Here is a 22,781-nt window from a genome sequence, read left to right on the forward strand (position 1 = left end):
AGTCATCCTGCTGATCTCTGCTGAGCATAATGTAATATCGTCAGCACCTAATAAGCTGGCAGATACAGTTCCATTTTTTATGTAGATGCCATGGAATATTTAACTGAATTAGGCTATAATGCTTCACTTACTTTTAAGTGGTCCATGTTGGCAGATTAATGAAGGAATTTTTCAGTTCATTGTTTTATTTTGGAAATGTAGCAATCTAATGCTTTAGGAAGATAGATTGTAACAGGTGCAAGGCTGCAATTGAAATACATTGGTATAAAGATAATGAAGAACCAAGTATCATAGCCCATTAGAAAGGTGAGCAAGCTTTTGAATGTCATAGTTATCCTGTATTATTTTTCTATTCATTTTGTAAATGAGTGGCACTGAATTAACTGCTGTATAATGTTTATTTTTTTTTTGGATGGTGAATAAAGACAGATTTTCTCTGTATACCATCTCATTTATTTGCCTTTAATTAATGGTGAAAGACTAGTTTGCAGAATATTAGACATTGATGGTTTGATGTAGCATAAGTAGAATAAAACCATGCTGAGTTTATCATTCTGTAACGGAGTTGAGGATGTCTTTCATATTTACTTAACATAACTAAAGCACTAAGTTTTAAAAGGCAAATTCATTGGACATAATTTATATTTGATTCTTGTTTTAGTGATTAGATTGATTTAGGAACAGTGATTTAATGCAAAATTTCTTCATGGTTTTATATATTTAAAGAAGGATTTAAAATGAAGTTTTCAAAATATACATAAAGGAGACATAGTGTACTCAAGCAAATTCTAAATGGCATGTCATTTCTGTAAAAGTGCTTTAATGCACATTTTTTACAAATAAACACTATTTTAAAAGTAAGGCTCTCTTTTATAATTTTCTTCCTTGGAAACATTTCAGCTTAAAGGCAGTTGTAAATTAAAAGAGAAAAATCACCTAGCTATAGAAAGAACACTTACACAATCAGTTCTGGTTTTAAATGTACTATGTGCAGTACCTTATTATTTGCACATTTCCTACTTTTTAAAAGTCCAGTGAAAGATGTGATTTTTTTTTTTTTTTTTGGTGGGGAGATTGCAAGAAGGGCCATTTTAATTTTTTGATTAGTATACACCTGCAATGACTGGATGAAAACAAAACGCTCGGAGGCCTCTTCAACTGGACCACACCTGTACCACTTTCTATCATCACCGTCGGCCACCAGCATCACCCAGCAGCCTGCAAATAGTCATTCCCCAGGACTACTATAAATCATTAAGTCGTCACGCTAGCGCAGTTTAAAAGCCCATCGAGGTGACACATATGCCCTGGCATTTCCCATATAATATGCCATGGCCACTCAAACCAGGGTGTCAACTTGGAGTTGAAGGAAGTTGACTAGAAAATGGGCAAGATATGATTGCCAGGAGAGCGAAACTGATGTGTTACCACTCACTGAATAATCTAGATGAAATTTAGCAGAAAAGTCAAAGTGTTCAGTGTGGGTCTGAATAGTTAAAGGTAATTGGAGTTCACAGCAGATATTAATGACCATGCCTACCACCTCCAAAACAGTGCCTGCACATCATTTGTGTCCTCATAAGTCAAAGAGGATTTGTGACGTGATAGTTTCCTATGGACAAAGAAGAGTTAACTTCATCATGTTATTTTTGAGAACTCATTTGTTATTCTTGTAGTTTATTTATATAGCAAAGAAGGCGTCTCCTAAGACCTGTACATTATAAGGAGTTGAGGTTGTTAGGCTCCTTTTGAGAATAGTTGTATTCTACAGTAAATAAAGATGGCTTTTCAAAAAAATGCATTTTCTTCCTCAAGAATTGATACTAAAAGGCTGCTCTTGGCAACCTGTTTATAACTGTTCTCACAATCAAGTGTAGATAATTGAAAATTAATTCCATTGAAATTATAAATGTACTTACTTTAATCTGTGAATATCAGTTAGTCAAGATAAACACCACTGATTACCGTTGAATTATGCATACAAATATTTACAACATCCTGAGTAATGAATTCATAGAAATAAATAGTAGTTATAATAATACAGACCTAGTACTTAAATTCTCATGTCTTTCTCCAGTCCTGAAAGGAATATATATTTTTTAATTTCCGGAGAGCCTTGTGCTTGCCAGAGAGATAGAGAGAGAGAGAGAGAGAGCAAAGAGGGAGAAAGCACCCTCCAATGGGGTGTGATCATGTCACAATTCCTTCTTTATTTTATTCTTTTTGGATTTGGGGGATGCATAGACATGTTCCTGGTGTGTTTAGGCTGTTGGGGCTGAGATTTAAGTCACAGTTGGTTGGTCATGTGAGATCTGGTTCCTTCAATCGTTAGGCCACAGGGCTGGCCTCTGAAAGGAATATTTCTAACTGGTTAATACTGTCATATAATTTAATAACCATAAGAAATATTTGAGATGCAATGTAAGCCCTGTTTATTTCCTCATTGGATTCAGAAAAATTCAAGTTTGGTTTTCTATTCTTCATTTCCTTTGAGAATTTCCACATATTTTAAAGTCACGATATATCAGAGCTCACAACTCATACTGTCAGATTGGTCTTCCGTGGTATTATTCAATTATAATTATAGAACACATCAATATAGTTATAAAATAGTTTGTCATATAATATAAAATTGTATTTACAAAAGAAGCTTTTTAAAATTTCAGAAACAATTTTTATATTAATGACCGAAATACTTGAAATTTAAACGGTAGCACTTTTTGAGGAAAAAATGGTATAATTTCCAAATCTATACACGTACTTCACTTAGAAGTCTTAGACAATATTCTCAATTATTGCCTTAGGGGAATATAAATTGAATTGCATTTTATTCATTTCTGTTGTCTTAATCCTTAATCCATTGATACCATTCTGTTGTGAGAATTGGACTTTCTTAACTAAGAAATTCTTTGAGAGGGCTCTCGTTTTAGTGGCTCATACCTGAAATATGAAGCTGTGTTAGAAGCAGAGTGAGTTATTTATGGAGGATAAGACTTGCTGATGAATAGTTGTTGGAAACTTTCCATTGGTCATGCTGTTTATTGTTATATAGGTGATCAGATAGTATATCAGGCTAAAGGAGAATGAAAATCCAAGCAATCTGAACAACATTTTGTTGGCTGTGTGTTTGTAGAAGTAAGAGCTGCTTAAAGTGTACCAAAAAAGCACCATGGCATTTACCCCACATTCTTCTAGCAGATGATCTGAGGAGTGGACCCTACTTGGAGAACTGCAATTTTGCTGCTTCACTTGGAGATCTGCATGCCGATTATTCCCCATCTTCTGCTTATGTTCCCTTCTTTTTCTCACTTCCTCTTTTTTGTTATCTTCCCTTTTCTGCTCTTTTCTTGACTCAAAATGTGATATGGAGTAGGGTGTGTGGTTGGGGAGTCACAGGCCAACTTCCTGTTACTTGAATACAAAACTCTAAAACCATGGCAGTGAGGATAATGAAGCAATAACAATGTGGTTGTTTTAAGTATTTGAAGATATTCAGTGTAGGTCAGAAGCTGTTAAGGGTATTTGTTAATTAGTACTTTTTTCAAAGATATTTTCTTCATTTTTGGTAGGAGGATGTTTTACTATACTTAATAGATGTAATGCCTAAATAGGATGCTTTTCCCATTGAATTGGCTTATACTTACTCCTGTGTTGGACTTTGAACTCTGAATTGATTTGAACTCCCTCCTGTATGCCTTCTATACTATCTGTAGAGACTCAAATGTGTAGGTAATATAGAAGAAGCAGTGTTGCTAGGGCCCATAGAGTGGTTATGTATATGTGTGTGTAGTAAAAAAAATATGAATAAATATTGGGTTGTCCGAAAAGTCATGATGAAGTTTTGCATAGAAAAACAGAAAAATATATCATGATTTTTCCAGCGACCAATGGAAGCCAAGTAAAATTCAAACCTGACACCTCCACTTAGTCACAGACCATTAGCAAATTAACCTGTGTTGAAATGTCGTCCTCTGTTTGGGGGGTATAATAGTTAGAAGGTCTTAAATTAGCTAATAAATGTGAAGCACTTAAAACAGTGTCTAGCACACACTAGATGGCAATAATGTTAATTGTCAGAATGTGTTTAAAGATAAATCGTTGATGGATTAAAACCTCTTTATGATGCACATCAATATATTTGGAGACTTCATTCCTGATGCAAAATCTCTAGTAGTTAGTTGTTGAGATTTTTTTTTTTTTAAGTTTGTATTTTATTTCTTCCATGAGAGGGAGAAAGGTAAGAACTCCCGACAGGGTATTCACTCTGCCGTATATCCCAGACTCCACTGGCCCAGAACATGGGCATGCATTCATGCGCCCAGCATGCTCAGCAAGGAGACAGGACATGAATGCTGGACCTTTCCCATGTGAGTGCAGTTTACTTTACTGTTGTGCAACTTCCTGGCCACTAGAATTATTTTTTAGAGAGATTTTTGCTATAGGCATGTGTGCTTGTCAGAGAGACAGAAAGACAGAAAGTGAGAAATCACCCCCTCCCCCCAGGGGGGTGGCCACACTACAATCCCTTCTCCATTCTCCTCTCAGGATCTTGAGCACACATGCACATGCGCCCGGCATGAGTTTTAAGTCACTGATCTGGAACTTAAACTGGGATAACTATGTGGGAGACCAGAAGCATAACCATTATCCCATCTTCTGGTCCCAGTAGAATTCTTTAATATTGAATAAACTGACTAATTTCTACAGTGTCCTAAATTTCTTTTTATGATAATATCTTAGCATATTAATCAATTGTTCAATAAAATGAATAGCTGTCAAATGATGGCTCTAAGGACACAGTATTAAGAATATTTCATATATGGTGTAGATGCTAAAATGAGAGAAAGTAGTGGTCTTGTTCTTAGGTTTTTCAGCTTTAAGTATTTTGATTTATAATAGCTAAATTTCACATTTTACTATAAAATAAAAATAGCATAATGCAAGCATGTTTTCCAGGCTGTTAACTCTGAATTTACCTAAATGTGAAATAGTATGTTTCTACCTGATATTTGTGTAATATATAGCATTTTGCAAAAAATATTTTTAAATGTGCTTATGTCATTGCTTTTTCCTGTGAAATAACCCCTCTGATATCTTTAAAGACTTTTTGTAATTCTAGAAATTATACCAATATACTGTGTAACATCATTAGTAGTGCAGGTGTTTTAAAATGTATGTTTGTAGTAGAATGAACATTTAGTCAACTATATCTTGATTTATAAAATCCTCATCTTGCATAAACTGAGTAACTTATAACTAGGTTGGAAGCAATAACAATGAGATATTAAGACCAGTCATATCAAGTCACCACTGACAGCCCTGATAATTAACCTTGGGTTTTCTATCAAAGGCTGTAGCAAATTGATAGGGTCCATACTGAAACAGGAATTCCTATACATGTAACTCCCTGCTAATTTTAATGTGGTTATTTAAAAAAATTTTTTTTGCTAAACTTCTCTTGTCTATAACATGCCCAAGGAATGTGCATGAGTTACCCAAGTCCCAACAGGTTGGAGAAATGGAGGAGAAAAGGTATGGCATGACCATGCCTCATTGAGGGCTTCCTTTCCTCTATTTCTCTCTCTCTCTCTCTCTCTCTGTCTGGAGAGTACACACCCTCTTGGCAACTAAAAGAAATAAAATCACTTTATAGCAATTTCTCTCGCTATAGAAACCACCTGTGGAGGTGTAACAGCTTCCTTAGAGATTAAATATAAAATCCATTTCGGCCTTGCTTTCAAAATATTGTCTTGATCATATTTTACATTTTTTGGCAGGATGTAGTTTTCTTTCTTGGGACCTTTCCAAATTGCATGGGCCTTCATGAAATTTATTGCAACACAGATTATCTAAATGACGTTTACAATTAATAATTGCGACAAGTAAGCATTGAAGAACCATGAGATTGCAGTAATGTTACGTTTTGTCTTCAGAGAATTCTAAATTTTGTTTTATTTTAATTTTTCATCCCTTTTATCAATGTTTCCAAAGATGACCAAGTCAATAAATAGGTAAAACTTTCATGCCTCTGTGCCTTTGGAATGGGATGAAGAACTCCAGTTACCTTGAGATAGACTGAAACTACTTACATAAGCTGCATATACCACAGGACAATTAAAGACCTTCTACATAGGAATAATTTCCGAAAGTAAGGCAGAGGCCAGGACCACAAGACAGTATTCCTAGCTCAGATAAGTAAATATTAATTCTAAACCATTCTGAATCTGAATCTATGCAAAATTTCTAGCTAGGAAGATTGTTACACCATTTCTCAAGAACACATTTCAGGCCTTGTGATCAAGAAATTTTCTTTTACTGTTTGTCATTTACTGTTAGATTTTCTGTGTTTGGCAAGTCTCCTTTCATTACAGATTTAAAGTTTCAAAGATGCATCATGAAGTATAAAAATAAATGCTCACAAAATTCAACAGCTGCAGTTGTAGAATGTATTGGTCTTTGAATGTGTAAAACACAGCTCCTGAAATGATGAGAAAAAGGAAGACCTTGGGATAATTTGAAAATTTGATTCTCTTTTTATCTTCCAAATTGCTCAGACCTAACTGTTGCCTTGTACCTAAACTCAAAGTTTATGGTCAGTTATAATTAGAACTGAGCCAGATAGAAAAGAGAGAAAAAGGAAATAGGGAGAATGAACAAAAACAAAGATTTGGGTGGAAAAACTTTCAGATTGTTAATTGATGACCAGATGTAAGCCTCTCAAGAGATATTAAAAACAGTTTATAGCTTTTGCTTCATCATCATTGCCCCCCAAAAGCCTTGGCTATCTACAAATTACTGTGAGCTCAGAGAAGTGAGATTTTGAATACTATCGTATTGGAGTTACTGCATTTTTACGTGGTATATTTTAATAAGGCTCTTAAACATTCTCACATTTTATTTTTTAATCATTTTTGTTAATTCACTTTGAATGTGTATGCAACCCATTCCACATTTTTCTAAGTGCTGAGTTTCTGTTTTTTTCTTCTGGATATTGACAGGTTTCTGTTTGGCATTTCTTACGCAGCCTCTCTGAATATTCAAAATATTCACCAGCCAATTCTAAGTTATTTTTGTTGTGTTTGGGCTTTTGTTAATAACAAGTTGTTTTATACCATAGTATTCGAGACGTACACAGTGAATAAAGCAGGGGGGAAGAGCAATGAAATAAAATGGCTTTATTTTAGAAAGTTCTTCCTTTTTTAAAAAAATTATTTTATTTAACTTTATTCATTTATTTAGTTTATTTTTAATTTGACCAGAGAAAGACAGAGAGAGGAGAGAGAGAAAGCAAGCTGCCAGGTCCAGGATTTGAACTGCGATCAGCTATGTGGGAGTATAGCGTCTTATCCCCACACCATTTGCTGGCGCCAGAAAAGTTCTTCCTTGGTTTTTGACAAATCTGAATGGGGAAAAAAAATGTACATTTTTTCCAAACGAGGATTTTATAAAAGATGTTTTCATTATAACAAGTTTTATAACTGTATTACATATATAGGGAAGACAGCTCTAAAATTCGGACCACATTCCTAATTACTTGTAACACAGCCTGAACTGAAAGGTGAACACTTCCAGATTTGGAGAAAAGTGTACGAATATGGATACATGTAAAGGAGGTAGAAGTTTATAGCCTTTTTCTAGAACTATGTGTGTCTACTTAGTCAGGAGTAGAAAAAGCTCAGGGCATATTGAAGCAGACTGTATCCTTGTTCGAAAATAAAAGTAAAAACCATGTTTTACCTGTAAGTACATACTATTCTGTTAGGAAACATTTTTATTTGTGTTAGACCATTTAAAAATGTAACATAACACAAACTATGGTTACATTTTGATAGGTTTCTTATCTGAATCTTATAGCAGAAAAGGTAAATATGTTCTATGTTGTTTTCTGGGAAATCATTTATTAGAAAACTCATTTTGACAGTGATCCACTCTGTTCCACGGTTAACAAAATTTTAATTTGTTGATATTAATATTTCCATGAACATTTGTTTCAGTTTAATACAGAAATAATGGTTCTTTCTGTTCACATGTGTTAAGTTCCACCCTGTGTTTATGAAAGGCTTGCATTAATTTCTCTCATTTAAATTTGTGATTTAGTTTCAGTTTTTAACAGCAGAGTGTAAAACAGGCTAAAGTTTCTGTTTACCTGAAATGCTTAACTTATTTTCAAAATGATCAACTCAGTCAAAAAATGTGAAGAACTTGGTTATTTGATGACAAGTCGTGGTTTGACTTAGTACTTTAGCTCCAGCTCTGCTTTGACGTCGTAACCTGTTTCCGTACAGGGATCCTACTCTGCTGAGTATTCCTCGTTCAGTGTATTTGTCCCTTGCTTTTGCAACAACCTCAGCGTAACTAAGTAGTCATAACATACTCCTTAGCTACCCCAAGGTAGGTATATTTAGACTTGTTTAGTAAGCAGAGGTGCTAATGTTTAACCAAGTAAGCAAATATAAGTATGAAATAGTTTACCTTTAAACCCGCTTGGCAGTCAGAAGATCCGAATGGAAAACTAGCTGACCACTCTTACCCTGTTTGTCTTACGTAGTTAAGCTGGATGCTGCTCCAAACAAGGATTTATTAAGGTGAAGGAAACATTTTTCTTTCCCAACATCACCCGTCTAAGAGTACGTTATGAATTGGGGATAGAATCCTTGACCCTTACTTTGATACTTTAGGTCACATAACACCTTTAAAAAGGAACAAAAGCTGGAGGAATCATACATTGTGCTAGCAAGACAAGCTGGAGGGAGAAGGGGCACTTTCCTGCCTATTCCATAAAACTCGAAGTAATTCGAAACGTGAAAGAGAAAACAAAACCTTGAAAATACAAAGCAAATGAGGAAACATGTTTTTCCAGTCTCCTTTTCATCTTGACAGTACTTCTCGTATCTACGAATGCTGCCGGTATATATCCTAGGCCCTTATGTAGAGTGTGTCTATCTTTAATATGTTTCCAGTTTGAAGAGATTTGTTGTCAATGGCAGAATATAAGTAAGAGAGTCAGTAGGGTTCCTTCTCTTTGTTTTTTTTTTAAACAATTATTTCTTTAATTAAATTAATTAATTAATTAAAATTTGACCAGAGTGGGACAGAGAGGAGAGACAGAGAGAAGAAGGGATAAAGCAAGCCACCAGGTCCAGGACTTGAACCATGGTCGGTCATGTGGTAGTATCCAGTGTCTTAACCACCACACCACCTGCTGGTCCCGGGTTCCTTCTCTTTTATTATCTCTTATTACATTGGCCATACTAGAAGGGGCTCTCGAGGATTCTCTTGCCTTTAAAATCCAGTGTTTGTTATGCTTAGCATTTTATCCAACTTCATTTTATTTTATTTTATTTTTTTGCTCTAGCATTCCTAGCTCGGTAATGCCATCTTACTTTGGGTATCATTATATGCTTGTTCCCACATGACTGTGAGTCTCATATTTTTTGAGGAGTGGTTCTCACTTGGGAGGTAGTGAGACCACCTTTCCAGCCCCCAAATCTGAAGATAAGAGCCACCATATCTCATCTCTGGGTCCAAGAAGCCCATAGACAGAGGCTTTCCTGTAAGGGAGCAGCAGGCTTTTGCTTTGTCAGGATTTAAAAATTATGCTTTCTCTGCATTGTGCTTCTTTACCTTGTTTCTTACCAAAAAAGGTCATCAGAGTGCTTACAGAGAGCAGTATGGTGCAAACTGTTTTGCTTTGGATACTCAGAAAGCCCCATTTCCTTTTGACTGTGACAACTGGAGCAGGTTGAGTTTAAAATCTGACTTTAAACCTGGAATTCGTACAAAGTTCACCAAACCTCTGAAACCTCCACAGTCAGGTTTCAAGAGTATTCCAAGACCCTGGCATTTGAGGAAGCTCTCCATGTGTGTTTTCCTGAAGAGTAAATCCCTAGCACCCAGAGATGTCTGTGCCATGACCGTCTACAGCGTACAGGCAGTTGATTGGCACCGTATTGGAGCCAGTGAGTATTCTGAAAATAGCAAGGATCTGAAAACTTTGGTTTTAGAGAATTACTGCTTCATGCATAGGGAATACATTATATTGAATAGATGAGCTAGTCTAAAAGGTCCATTGTAACAAGATTAACAAAGGGTTGTTCTCCCTGTGGAATAGCTGCCATGGAGCTCATTCCCAAGTGATTACTCTTCAGTTGTTTTTGTTGAAATCTTCTGGGCAGTTCTGCATTGTATTGGTGCTGAGGAGAGAGAGGATTGCTTTATAGAATGTAGGCATATACAGTGCAAGGTCGTTTTACCTTAAAAACCATTAGGACACTGAGCTGATCTGTACCGTTCTCTTAGCACCTATATCAGTTCATACCTTTAATGGAAAATTTGGACTTATTACTTATTCGATTTATTATTTATTTCTTTATCTTAAATGCGAATTTCATTTTGTAACCTGCTATTTGGGTAACAAAATGACTTTCTCGTATGATTTTTTTAAATGTCAATTTAAAATAATTACTGTTTGGATTACTCCATGTGCTTAGTGTCCAGAAGAGATGTGTAGTGTTTTATTTTTAAGAGAAGTGACACATTGGGAGGAAGAATGGAGCAAACTCTGCTTAAGGAAATACTTTAGTGGAGTAGCTCCCAGTCATACTTTTTATCTATATATGAAGGTATTAGCATTTTTAAAAGTATTGATTGTATGTAAAAATAACACTTTTTAAAAAAGAATGATTTAATATAACTTTATTTATCTATCTATTTATTTATTTATTTTTAATTTGACCAGAGTGGGACAGAGTGAGAGAGCGAGAACGAGAGAGAGAGAGAGAGAGAGAGAGAGAGAGAGAGAGAAAGTGAGAAATTAAGCTGTCAGGTCTGGGCTTCGAACCGTGGCTGGCCATGTGGGAGTCCAGCACCCCCAACCACCACACCACCTGCCAACCCCTAAAATAGCATTTTATCTCCAAAGGGTGTTGCTACTGAGTTTTTGTCTGGCTTGAGAGTTACAGAAAAATAATTCTCAAAATAAAATGTGTACCCTTTAAAAAGAATTCAAACCAATTCATTATTGATTTTTAGAAGTTACATGTTTTTGTTGTTGTTAAAAATCATACTTTGTTGTTGATTTAAGAACCATAAAGCTTCAGGTCTGTATTTATTTGACAGTACTACTGACAACATATAGCCACAGATACAAAATAACAAATAGATTGTAGTCAGCGGGTTTAACATCCTTTTAGGCAGGCTGACTGCTATTTGGTGAACAAGTCGGTCCACAGAAGCAGGTCATTTTCAATGTTCTCTGGCAGGTGCTGGTTTTATATGATGTTTGTTTTCCAATCTTTGATTTTAAAGCTTTGAAATTTAAATTTGCAGAGGACAGTCTTGCTTGATGAAACAGATATTTATTTGGGTTGCTTTGGAAATATCTAATTTTATAAACCTGTGCTGTCAAGAATTTGTAATCCCAAGCTGTCATTAGCTAGGCTGTGGTCCAGAGTTGTCAACTGTTTATCTGAGTTTTGCTAGCAGATTTGATTTCCTACTAAGTGGGTCTTAAAGAGTTTATTTAGATAAATATTACCTACTCTTTAAGCCTGAAAAGATCAAATAATTATGGTGTAATCTTAAAAATTAGTTACACTTTTTATTTAGTGCGAGTGAGGCTGAACGGCTCTAGTAGAAACTGCAGAAAGAGATCTCTATTTGGTAGGAAAATGTAGTTTGTGTTGTGATTTGCATGCTTACTGCAATTTGAAAGACAAATAGTTGAAGATAAGTGTTTTTAAGTGAATTAGAGATTTTTAAAAATATACTATTTTTCAAGAATATTCATGTATGTAAGCCTTTCTTAGCTTATTTTGGGAGAACCGTTGTTGCCAGTAGAAAGTTGCTCACTCTTAGAGTGGGGAAAAATACCCACAGAGGATGCAGAGGGAGAGGACTGGTATTCTCATATACTTTGTATTATTTCAGTTCTTTGATTAAAAAAAAAGAAAAAACCACCTCCCCTTTTTCTAACAACTGCTTTCTTTCGTATAATGTACATTATGTTAAAATCTTCATGGATTTATTTTTCATTTTTATTTTATTATTTTTTGGGGGAGAGGTTTTTGCTACAGGGAGCTTATGCTCGCCAGAAAGACAGAGACAGAGAGACAGAAAGCGAGAAATCACCCCCCAGGGAGGATGACCATGCCACGATCCCTTCTCCTCCATTCTCCTCTTGGGCTCTTGGGCACTCACAGATAGGCGCCCGATGTGAGTTTAAGCCACTGGTTCTGGGACTCGAATTGCGGTCGACTACATGGCAGTCCAGCGACATAACCATTACGCCAACTGCTGGTCCTGATAGATTTAAATTATATTAAATAATATTCTTTCTAGATAATCAGTGATGGACAATATTTAAGTATTTTATTCAGTACTTTTTCCACATGATGGGTAATTCTATTCTCAACTGATGAAGGAATAAATAATTTTTTTAAGTTTTTAAACTGTAAATTTACCATTTTAGTCATATATATTCATGGAGGACAAAATGATTTTGATTTACAAATACTATAGGGAATAATTAAACCATGCTAGTTCACATCTTCATCACCTCAGATATTAACATTTTTTGTGAAGAGGGCATCTAAAAATTCCTGTCAGCCATTGTAATATATACAGTACTCTATTAATTACTATATTCACCGAGCTGTGCAGTGGAGCTAAACAACAAATTGCTCTTGCTATAAGATCACTACATTTTGTATATAATGATTCTAGTCATAATTGAGTGATCCTTTCAAAAGACACATTTTAAATATATCAGTTACATTGTAGAATGATACTGGAGTAGATACAATCTGAGCACTACATGATAGAATTTCCACAAAACATTAATATTTATCTTCTGGGTCACCAGCCGAAGACGAATAGCACTCCGTCTAGAATTCTTGTCATGGACTGTGTTAGTAAAACAGTAATAAAAGTGATAGAGTAGGTCACTCCTTCCTATCCTGTGACTGGTTATGGTCATCTGGCTAAGGTCTATCTCGTATTAATCCCCTGAGCCAACAGTCAGAAACATTCAGGGATGTACTTGAAATACTTTTTAACATGTGGTATTTAGAATGTTTAGAATGTCAAAGGATCCTTTGTCATAATCTTCCCCTTGGGTGGTTCCAAAGATATTTTAAAAGTTATTTTTCAAAAGAACACAGTGTTTGAAAACTTTTTTAGAAAATAGAAATCTAGTAGAGTACTTTGGAGCTAAAAAAAAAAAGGCTCAGTTCTAATTTTAAAAAATCACACCATAGACTTATGGGATGTATCAGTAAAATAATATATGAAAATTTAAGAAAACAGAATATGTGTTCATTTTTGGTTAAGAGAGGAAACTATTTTTTTAATGAAGAAAAAGGTGCATTTCATGCTCCCTTGGGAAGCTACACCTTCTCTGTCTGTCTGTCTATCTACCTATCTATCTATATATATGTAATTTTCCCCCACATTTTGTGTTCAGAGGTAAGTGTCTGAAGGGAGAACATAACCTGTTCCTGTTTTTCATAGAACACATTAAAACATGTTTCTATGGCAACAACTTTTAATTGGCAAATCCCATTCTGTCAGTATTCTTAAGCTTATTTTTCTTGGGAACACTGAATTGTTAAAAAAATACTTCACAAAGTAAAAGTTAGATTCAGTATTATGTTTTGGCATAAAAGATGTTCATGGTCAAGGATTTACTTTTTTAAATAGCTGTAGTATATTTGTATATTAGGTTGCTGTAAAGAAGATCCATCTATTCCAATAGCCTGTTATGAGTCAAGAAACACTCTGAGGCTTGATACAGATATTTCAGGATTGTCAACTGAGAATAGCAGCTTTTATTATTTCACACAAGTAAAATAGGCAGTTGCCTTACCTGGCAGAAGAAACAAAGTTGGAAAACAATGAAAATCCTTTTAGATGACAGTTCAGACTTTTAAAAACAGTGTGTCTATGGTTGTTAGTTTCTTATGAGCCTGACTTTAAGAATATAGAGTAGATGGATTAGAAACAGACATAGCTTCTAGCTTGCTTTTCATAAATTCTCTCTCTTGAATCAATGTGGTGCAGAATGTCGAACCAGGTATTTTGGTAAGTTGGATTCTGCTACTGCAGTGTTATAAAAATAGATGAAGTAAACAGACACAGCAGGCTAATGCAGCTTGGATTTTGAACCCTTCAGAGACTCAGTGTAACTTTAATAGTCTATCGTTCTAAGGAGAAAGCAATATGAATCCCTCAGGTAATTTTAATATTATATAATGAAGGAAGAACTATTTTACAGCAAGGAATCAGATGTTGTATCTTTTATATAATTATTTCAGAGAGCTTTATGTGAAAGCTTCAATTTTTAAGCTATTCCAGTCTGCTGTGTATTTTTTTTTTTTTTTTTGCCTTTGCTATTTTTATATTACTGCAGTAGCAGAACCCTGCACCAAGCACAAGACAGCACTGCGGTTGGTGTTGAATGCACAACTGTTATTAAGCGAAAGTAACAAAGCAGATCCTTGGAAAGAAGGAAACTGTCAGCATTGGAGGACTTGAAATATTAAAAGTAAATTGTCTTCTAAAAAGTAAAATGGGAAAGGAGTAAATGAAACTGTGTATTTCCTCCTTCAGAAGTCGTGACTTCACTTAGTCAAGAACCAAAATATGTTTAGTCACTCATTTTAATTACTCTCTACTGCTGCAGATGTTCTGTAAAAGTGTTTCATTCTCATACATCATCTTAAAGCTCTTAAAGCTCCCTCATTGTATTTTTGAATTTTGTTCTTCTTATCAAAAATCACTGAAAACTTTTAGGCCTGAGTTGTCCCACCTTCCCTAGGGAAAGTACCAGTGTACTTTTCTAAGTTATACATGGTTCCTGAGCAATTGTGACTCTTGTAAAAGTATATAAACAGGTGTGTGTGTGTGTATAAAATAAGTTAGGGCATCTTCAAAAAAAATAATGAAAAATGTGTATTATAAAAACTGCATGGGTTTAAGGGTTTTTTCTTCAAAATAAACTTGTACTTTAATCCCTCTTTTTGAAGTCCACATGCACGTGTGTGCTTTGTAGATAGATTTCTAGTAGTCTAAGGAAAGGATGAGAGGGCATGGCTAACTTAGATGAAGACTGATAAATCAGGTTTACTCAGACTATCCCATAAAGAAATGAGGAAAATGAAAAGTAAGAATAGTGATAAGATGGCCTGCAGCTCCACCTAGACTGATCCATTCTCAGCCGTAGGCCCTGGGCCCTGTTGTACAGACCAATGGCATTTCACTAGACATTCTTGAAGTTTAGATGTCTAGTTTCGGATATTCAGGAACAGCCCCAAAGATTCATGACATGTCATTAATTGTGTTGGCGCTTGGGGGGGAAATTTAAGCATGTGAATTGGCTTTGAGGACCCAGCTGGAAAGGGCACCTACTGGGTTGGCCACTGACTCAATATGTCTTCCTCAACTCTGCATATAAACGACTCCTCTCAAGAACTGGAATATTTATCTACTTGGGAATTTTCAAAGGTAGGGGGGGACATATTGCACTAAAATATGAAGGCTCTTTTCATACCAGTGTTCTACCAACACAATTTGAAAAATGAAAAAAACTCTAACAAAGGTTATAGATTTTAGATTTTCAGCTTCTATCATCCTAGCAGTCTTCTCCCGTAGTGGAATGGAATAATATATGTCTATCTCCTCCTTGCCCTCAATTCCTATAATAAGAACAGCTATCTTGGTGCTGGGTGTTTGAGTCTCAATTCTTACATCTACCTACCTACATCCAATCTGGAGTTTTGAGGATGTATGACTAAATACAAGATGGGGAAAGAATAGGCTAAAAGGAGGACACGGAGTTCCTGAGAAATGGCCAATGATTCTGGTTCAGAGACTGAGGAATTGGGAGCAAGAATTGAAAATCTGCAAACTTTATTAATAGTATCTAGTAGATGCTCACAAAGCACATCTGGTAGTCACACGTATACTTTTTCCACAGTATACAAGTACATTAACTGACTAACTGAAATAAAGACATGTCCTTATCCTGTGCAGTGAATCATGCTCTAAGATAAGGGCAAAGAAGGAAGGCGAGGTGCTGGTAGAATAATTTCCGAGTTACTGGAAAATACAAGTATTGATAATATTAACAAAGATTAATAAAACTTTTCTGGTTCAGAGTCTAATTTTTTTTTAATCTGTGCAGAAGTTCACAGGAAATAGTTCATCAACCTTGAATGGGGATCGGTCTATGTACTCTTTTAAATATGCATGCATTTTGATCTCATGTGGGCATAAGTGGGTGACAGTCCTGTGAGTATATAGACCAGGCTCAAGACCCTGAAAATGAGATGCTTAGCTTCTTTGTTACCAGGGGGATGTACAGCCAGGTAGCAGTAACAGTGTTACTGGATTGAGTTACCTAGAACAGGAGAGCTTGGCAGAGTACAGGCTAGAATGTCCTGAAGTCTGCAAAGCAACACAGCAGGAGTCAGGCTGTACTTTGTGGAAGGACCTTGCTTAACCAAAGCAGTGCACCACGGCCTTTGAAATGCACTTATATGAGACTGGAAAACCTTTTTATCTGATTTAACAAATTCAGATAAACTTACACTGAAAGCAATAGTCACACCCTACTGGTGTCCTCTAGGTACTGGGTATAAGGGTTGTACACACATTCTCATTTTCTCCAGGTGGGTAGGACACCTACCTGACGTTCTGTCTGATAGGTGTTCTATCCATCTTCCCATCCCTATATATTGGGACATTCACATTTTATTGATGAATAAATTGAGGTCCAGAGGATTAAGTCATAAGCGTACGCAGTCTATTAAATGGCAGAATCTGGATTTAAACCTTGATGCATCTTTCTGCTTTTTAAGTCCCCCACCCCCATTAAGCACTGTCTCCTTTCTCAGTTTCTAGGGAACCTTGTGAAACACAGTACACATAAAGTTTCTCTGTTGTGGAGGAAGGAAAATTTTACCTAGAATGAATAATGATGATAGACCTAGGTTTGAATCCACAAAGTCGTCTTAGCCAGGGAATGTGTTCCGTAACTGTTTAAGCTTTCATTCATGGATTCTGGACACTACTATTTAAATTCCTAACCTTCATCTTACATTTCCTTTTCTTCTTCCAGCTCCTCATATCTATAAACCTTCCTCTGCCTAACCTTGTCATTTATTTGCATTTCATTTTGGTTTACACAAATATCCTCAAAATCGCCTGGGCAGTAATGCTCCCCAGAGACTTTGGGGAGGACGGAAGACAGTGTTTGGGAGTTACTTGTTTCCTTATACTCTGCACTTAGCACCTGCCTGACATAGTGTTATCTGTGTCACATACTGCAAAATATGTGCCAGGCATCATTGCAGTGGTATTTCGTATAGAAAACTCTTTGGCTTCATGCAAGATGAAAAGCAGAGTATACAGAGAGGTGAAAAAAAGCAAATTTGATCTCAAAGTGCTGACATCCTAATTGGAGGCAGTGAGAAGTAGTATGCAGCGGCCTCAGGCTTGCTGAATATGTATGTCTGTTCCCTCCCCACCCCCACCTCGCAGGGCTACCCGGGAAGCACGTTTGGAAAATTCTGATGAAAGCATTCCAATTCTATTTTGGTGGGAAAGGCTGAGTTTGCAGGGAATTGGTAATAAAGTATTGGCACTCTTCTTTGCCTCTATTATCTCAATGAATTGCACACGGTTATTAAGGGTCTTTTACTCAGCATGGGTTACAAATACAGGAAGCATCATGAAGTCCTGTCATTTTGAGCTGTTTTAAAAAAATGCACCTTTGTATTATGGAGAAGCAGTTGAGATTTACAAATAGCAGGTAGTATAGTAGTGTAAAGACTTGGCTTCTCTTTATAGTGTAAAATAACAGAAATCTCAGCCAGAGGTACCGAAAGATTGGCCTTACAATTTTTCTTTTTTTAGTATTATTCCCTGCTTAGCTAATACTATACCTATCTCAATGCGTATTTCACTTTTTATTGTTGCGTAATGCAACGGAATATTTCAGAGCCTCTTTGTGACACAAAATCCAAAGCTGACTTTGATAAGAGACCAATTGGAGTGGTGTGAATAGAGGACAGAGTCCAACCAGTTGAGCATTTTATATATGCTTACATTTCATGGGCTATTTCGAAATACAAAAAGGATAAGAAGCATAGAATGCTTTAGAAAATCAGCATACTTATCCCACTTCTGCCTCTTGGTATAAACAACTACCTCCCAATTTTTACTGTTGTTAAGCAGCAAGAAGAAGTGCAAAAATGCAAAGTATTAAGCTTGGGTTTTTGAATAGATGTCTGCTTTAACTTTTCTTGTTCACTAACCCCTTTCTATTTTTGTTCTCCTTGGCAATATTATGTAATAGCCTTAATTGAGTGAGCCATAATCTCAGGGTAGGAAAGATATACACAGAGAAGGAACTTGTATTACAAAAGCAGCCTTTCAGAATATTTCACCATTCTACCAATCGCATCACGCTCTTCTGAAAGATAGCTACTCCCACTTTTTTTTGCAGTAATGTCAGGGAAACTTCATGTAAGATATAAAAATATGCCTGAGAAGTCATCTGAGTAGAAAATCCTAAAAGGCCTCCTTTTCTAACAGGAAACATGCTTATGCAGATGGCCTGTTGAATTTTGTAGCATTTCAACACAGTGCACAGTTTTTTCTTGTCTTAAATCCTCAGTTTCTGGAGTAATGCTATCTTTTTGCCTTAGGGTATGTCCAAAAAAGAGCCCAGGATCTTTTGCCTATGTGCCATAGGAAAATAACAGAACTCCTTTACATTAAAGATACCTGTCCTTACACCCAACCCTCACCGAACTGTCCCTTTACTTTCTGTCATCCTTCCCTCAAGTGCTTTCTTCTTATGTACATGTTTTCTGCATAGCACGTGGCTGGAAACCAGACACTGTAGTCCCAGCAAAATGGATTGAGAAGGAGCTCATAACCATTAAATAGCTTTTTAACCTGTAATGTAGGTTGAAACTACAAATTTCCTTGCAGCTAGACTCTACCTTAGACTTTTTGATGTCCAAGAATAGGCTCAGATGTCAGAGTATAGTTATATATTTTTAATCTATAGACCTTTATATTTTAAATGGTTAATGTTCAGTATGTTGTCTTTACATATTTTCACATGTCATCCTGTTGTATAAGCAAACGTGTGTTACAGCTTTTAAACAGACTGTAAAAGTAACCATTGACCAGCGGGAGCATTCTAAAAAGTTCTAATACATTAATTTGTAATGGGCATGCCCAGAATTTTCTTCCACACAATTTCTTTTCATGGACATGATGATTCCTGGCCTTTCACTTTCTGAGATTCGAGCCTACCACAAAGTGGCAGCAGAGAGCTAGAACTCTCTGGAACCACACTGAACCACTAGATGGGAAGGCCACAGACTTGGCCTCTGAGAGAAGGAATGGTAGAGTAAAGCAGAAACCCTCTCTAGTCTGAGAGGCTCTCTTGGTCCATGTTAGCCCAGCTTTTTCACCCCTCTTCTTCAGGGGGTTTCTCCCAAAGTCAGTTGGCCGTGAGGTCTCCGATAAGATGTCTCACTCTTTTTACCAGTTGGAATTGCATTTGTGTTTTTTTTTCTTTCTATTTTGTGTCATCCAGCATCATGAGAAGCTAAAAGACATCCAATTATTAGTGGGTAGGTGTTAAAAAATAGAGTATTCACAGGGTTGTGGATAGATGGTCTCCATCATTATGTATGAGCAATACTTAGCATGATGTATTTGCGTGTTATGTACTTCAAGAATATTGTATGTTCATCAGTTCTTTGTATGAAATTGTTTTCTCAAGAGTCACTTCTCCCCTCTCACAGTCCTCATAGATATCCCTTTGAGTAGGAGGTATGAAATTATTTTAAATACTTTTTTCTGCATCCTACTGAAAAATAGTATCTAATTTTACAGAGCTTTTTGGAAGTTATTGCGAGTAACCAATTTAGTCTGAGTCTATTTTTATCACTGACATTCAGTTCATCCTACATCATTTTTCAAGAGGAACCTGTTTTTAAAACCGAGATCATCAGATAGATTTTCTTCACAGTTTGAGAACTGAGACAGACTGAGACCTGCTATTGTCTTTGTAATGGCAGCACTATTATTTTGGGGATCAAACCAAATTTTTCTAAAAGGCGTTGTAGATTACTTTGTTTACGATTCAGGAAAACACAAAAACAAAACAAAACTGTAAGTGATTAATGGGAATCTGTCATTTCACCAAATGTGTTACTGTGGTTGCATCTCTCATAAGTCGGTCTTACTGTATTTATATGCCATGAAGAGTCTTCCACAGATGATTTTCTTCATTGCTGCATTTGAAAACACCACTAACTATTTGAATTTCTACTTGATACTGTTTCAGTTCTGAATATCACCTGCCAAGTTTGTTTATACACTACACATGAATCAGACAGATGCCTCCACCACTTTAATTGTTCAGTGACCTTGTACAGATGACTTAATTTCACATCTTTTCATTCTTGACTGGTGTGTGTAGGGGTATGTCATAGATTCATTGGGAGGGGTACGTGAGATTTATTCCCTTTTCAACAGTATATGGCATACTGCAGGGTGGGTGGAACAAGACATGTGTCTTCATGGGTCTTACATCCCTAAGTGGAGGAGTCAGTCAGGCCGTACTAGACACAGAAATGAAAAACACAGTTGCAGGCATGACACGTGCTATAAAGAGGAGAAATGGGGCAAATGGCAGATGGCACCTGACTCTGTGAGGACTGGAATGAGTAGATTATGTCCATTGCTCTTTTGGGGAAGCATAGACGATCCGTTCTTTCATCATCTTCAATTAATTTTCTCAACAGAATTTAACTTAACGTTCATACTTTGTAAAACGAAAATATGGAAAAGTAGTTTTTATTCTACGAGAAATAGTTTTGTTTTTACAAAGAAGGTTTTATGACAGCTATTGCCTCCAAGTTAATGAAGTGAGAAGATATATTTTCATTTGTTCATAGAGTAATGTAAATTGTTTTAGAACATTTTCTTTTTTTTTTTTCAATTATAGGTCAGCTATTGTATATCACATGATAGTCTTAATGACTGTTAATTTTTTTTTTTCATTTTGGCTCTTTCGGTGTATAATTAATTTCAAAGAGGAATTTTGCACGCTAGCTTTCCTTGGTAATCCATTTGGATAACGTTGGCGCTCTTTGGTATGTTAGGTGCTATATAAACAGATAAACGGTTGCCAGGTTTTTATTGCATTGATAAGTAGAAATAGCTGATAATAGGTAACTTAGAAAAATAGAGGTTTGTTTGATTCACAAGTCTAGTAGATGAAATGTCCAAAAAACATCACAAAATGGCAGAAAGCAGAATTCTGAGGCGAGCAGAACATGGTTGGAATCCACCTGTCTGCCTTATTTCCTTTCTTTGATGTTTGCTGTAGGGTGTGTGTGCTCACCAGAGAGAGAGACACACACACAGACAAATAGGGAAAATGAGAAATCACCCTCTGGGGTGATGGCCACACCATAATCCCTTCTCCTCCATTCTCTTGGGATTTGGGGCACACATGCAGTGGTGTCGGAGAGCATTTAATCCTCAGACTAGGTATCAGGCCTACCTGGATTTCAGAACTAAATATGACTGGTTGCTTTGTGTTCTTACGCAAGTTATTTAACCTTGCTGAACCTTAATTTCCTCCTAGGTATAGTGTGGCTAATTTGGTTATTTATATTGTTATCATAAGGGGTTTTGTTTTTGTTTTTTCTTTCGTTTTGCTTTGTTTTTTTTTTTTTTTTTGGTAGGTCATCAGATAAGGAAGAAAGGTAGATTTAAATCCTCAGAAATAAGCTTGGGGATTACGTGTTTATTTTAATGAACCATCTGTTCTTTTGAGCGAACAAAGCATTTTATTTATGAGAAATGAAGAATGATCTATGTGAATTACCAAATGATTTTATATAGAAATATATTAAAGAAAAACGCATGAAGGTATAGCATGTTTTTGAGTATATTATTGAGATAACAAAAGTAGAATTAACAGAAATATGCCCACAATAAGTAGAGATCTGGCAGAATGAAAGATGGAGGAAAACATAAGATAGTGTCATTAAACCCAGGTAAAAGGATGCGATGTACTGCTAAAATAGATACTCTAACCTGAAAGTTTCCTTTTTTTTTGTTTTTAAGAGTGAGATTTTTGCTATAGAGCATGTGTGCTTGCCAGAGAGACAGGGAGAAGCAGAGAGGCAAAAGCAAGAAATCACTCCTGAAGGGGGAATGTTTATGCCACAATTCCTTCTCCATTCTCTTTTGAGGATTTTGGGCACACGTGTACACACACCCGGTTTGAGTTTTAAGCTGCCAGTTCCAGGACTCGAACCATGGTTGACTACATGGGAGTCCAGTGATGTAACCATTATGCTATCCTCCAGCCCTCCACCCCTTTTTTTTTTAAGAGGCACTCCTCTTGCTTCAGCCTCCCAAGTGGTGTGTATAGGCACACACCACTACAGCTGTACCTCGATTTTAGGTTGGGCCAGAAATCAGGCCTCCTATGTGGTCTAAGTCTCCAAAGCAGTGCTATCTTTTTGGTGTGCACTCCCCTGGCTGGGCTGTTTTTGTCCACTTTCAAAAAAAAACCTTAGTGATAAGAACATTGGCATTGCATTCCAAGGTCTGATCAGTCTCAAATGATTGATCGCATGTTTTAAGTATAAATACTAAAAGGCACTGATGATTTGTAAACTTGTACTTCAGTCCATGTAAAGTATGTCTTGGACCTTCCATGGTAGGCTTATTTAATCTTT

The 22,781-nt window shown here is 36.2% G+C and overlaps 1 protein-coding gene across 18 annotated transcripts in view; it reads left to right on the plus strand.

Annotated features, from left to right (window-relative positions):
• Nucleotides 1–22,781, plus strand: part of MBNL1 (muscleblind like splicing regulator 1) — a 244,304-nt gene that overhangs the window by 152,468 nt on the left and 69,055 nt on the right. The window contains exon 1 of one of the 18 annotated variants that reach the window (XM_006149756.3): nucleotides 9,810–9,959. The exons of the other annotated variants lie outside the window; for them this stretch is intronic. The gene's annotated coding sequence lies outside the window, so the exon portion shown is untranslated. Of the gene's footprint in view, nucleotides 1–9,809; nucleotides 9,960–22,781 lie in introns of those variants that run through there. 18 annotated transcript variants of the gene reach the window in all.

This window comes from Tupaia chinensis, unplaced genomic scaffold, assembly GCF_000334495.1.
Source record: "Tupaia chinensis unplaced genomic scaffold, TupChi_1.0 Scaffold000272_1, whole genome shotgun sequence".
NCBI classification, from domain to species: Eukaryota; Metazoa; Chordata; class Mammalia; order Scandentia; family Tupaiidae; genus Tupaia; species Tupaia belangeri.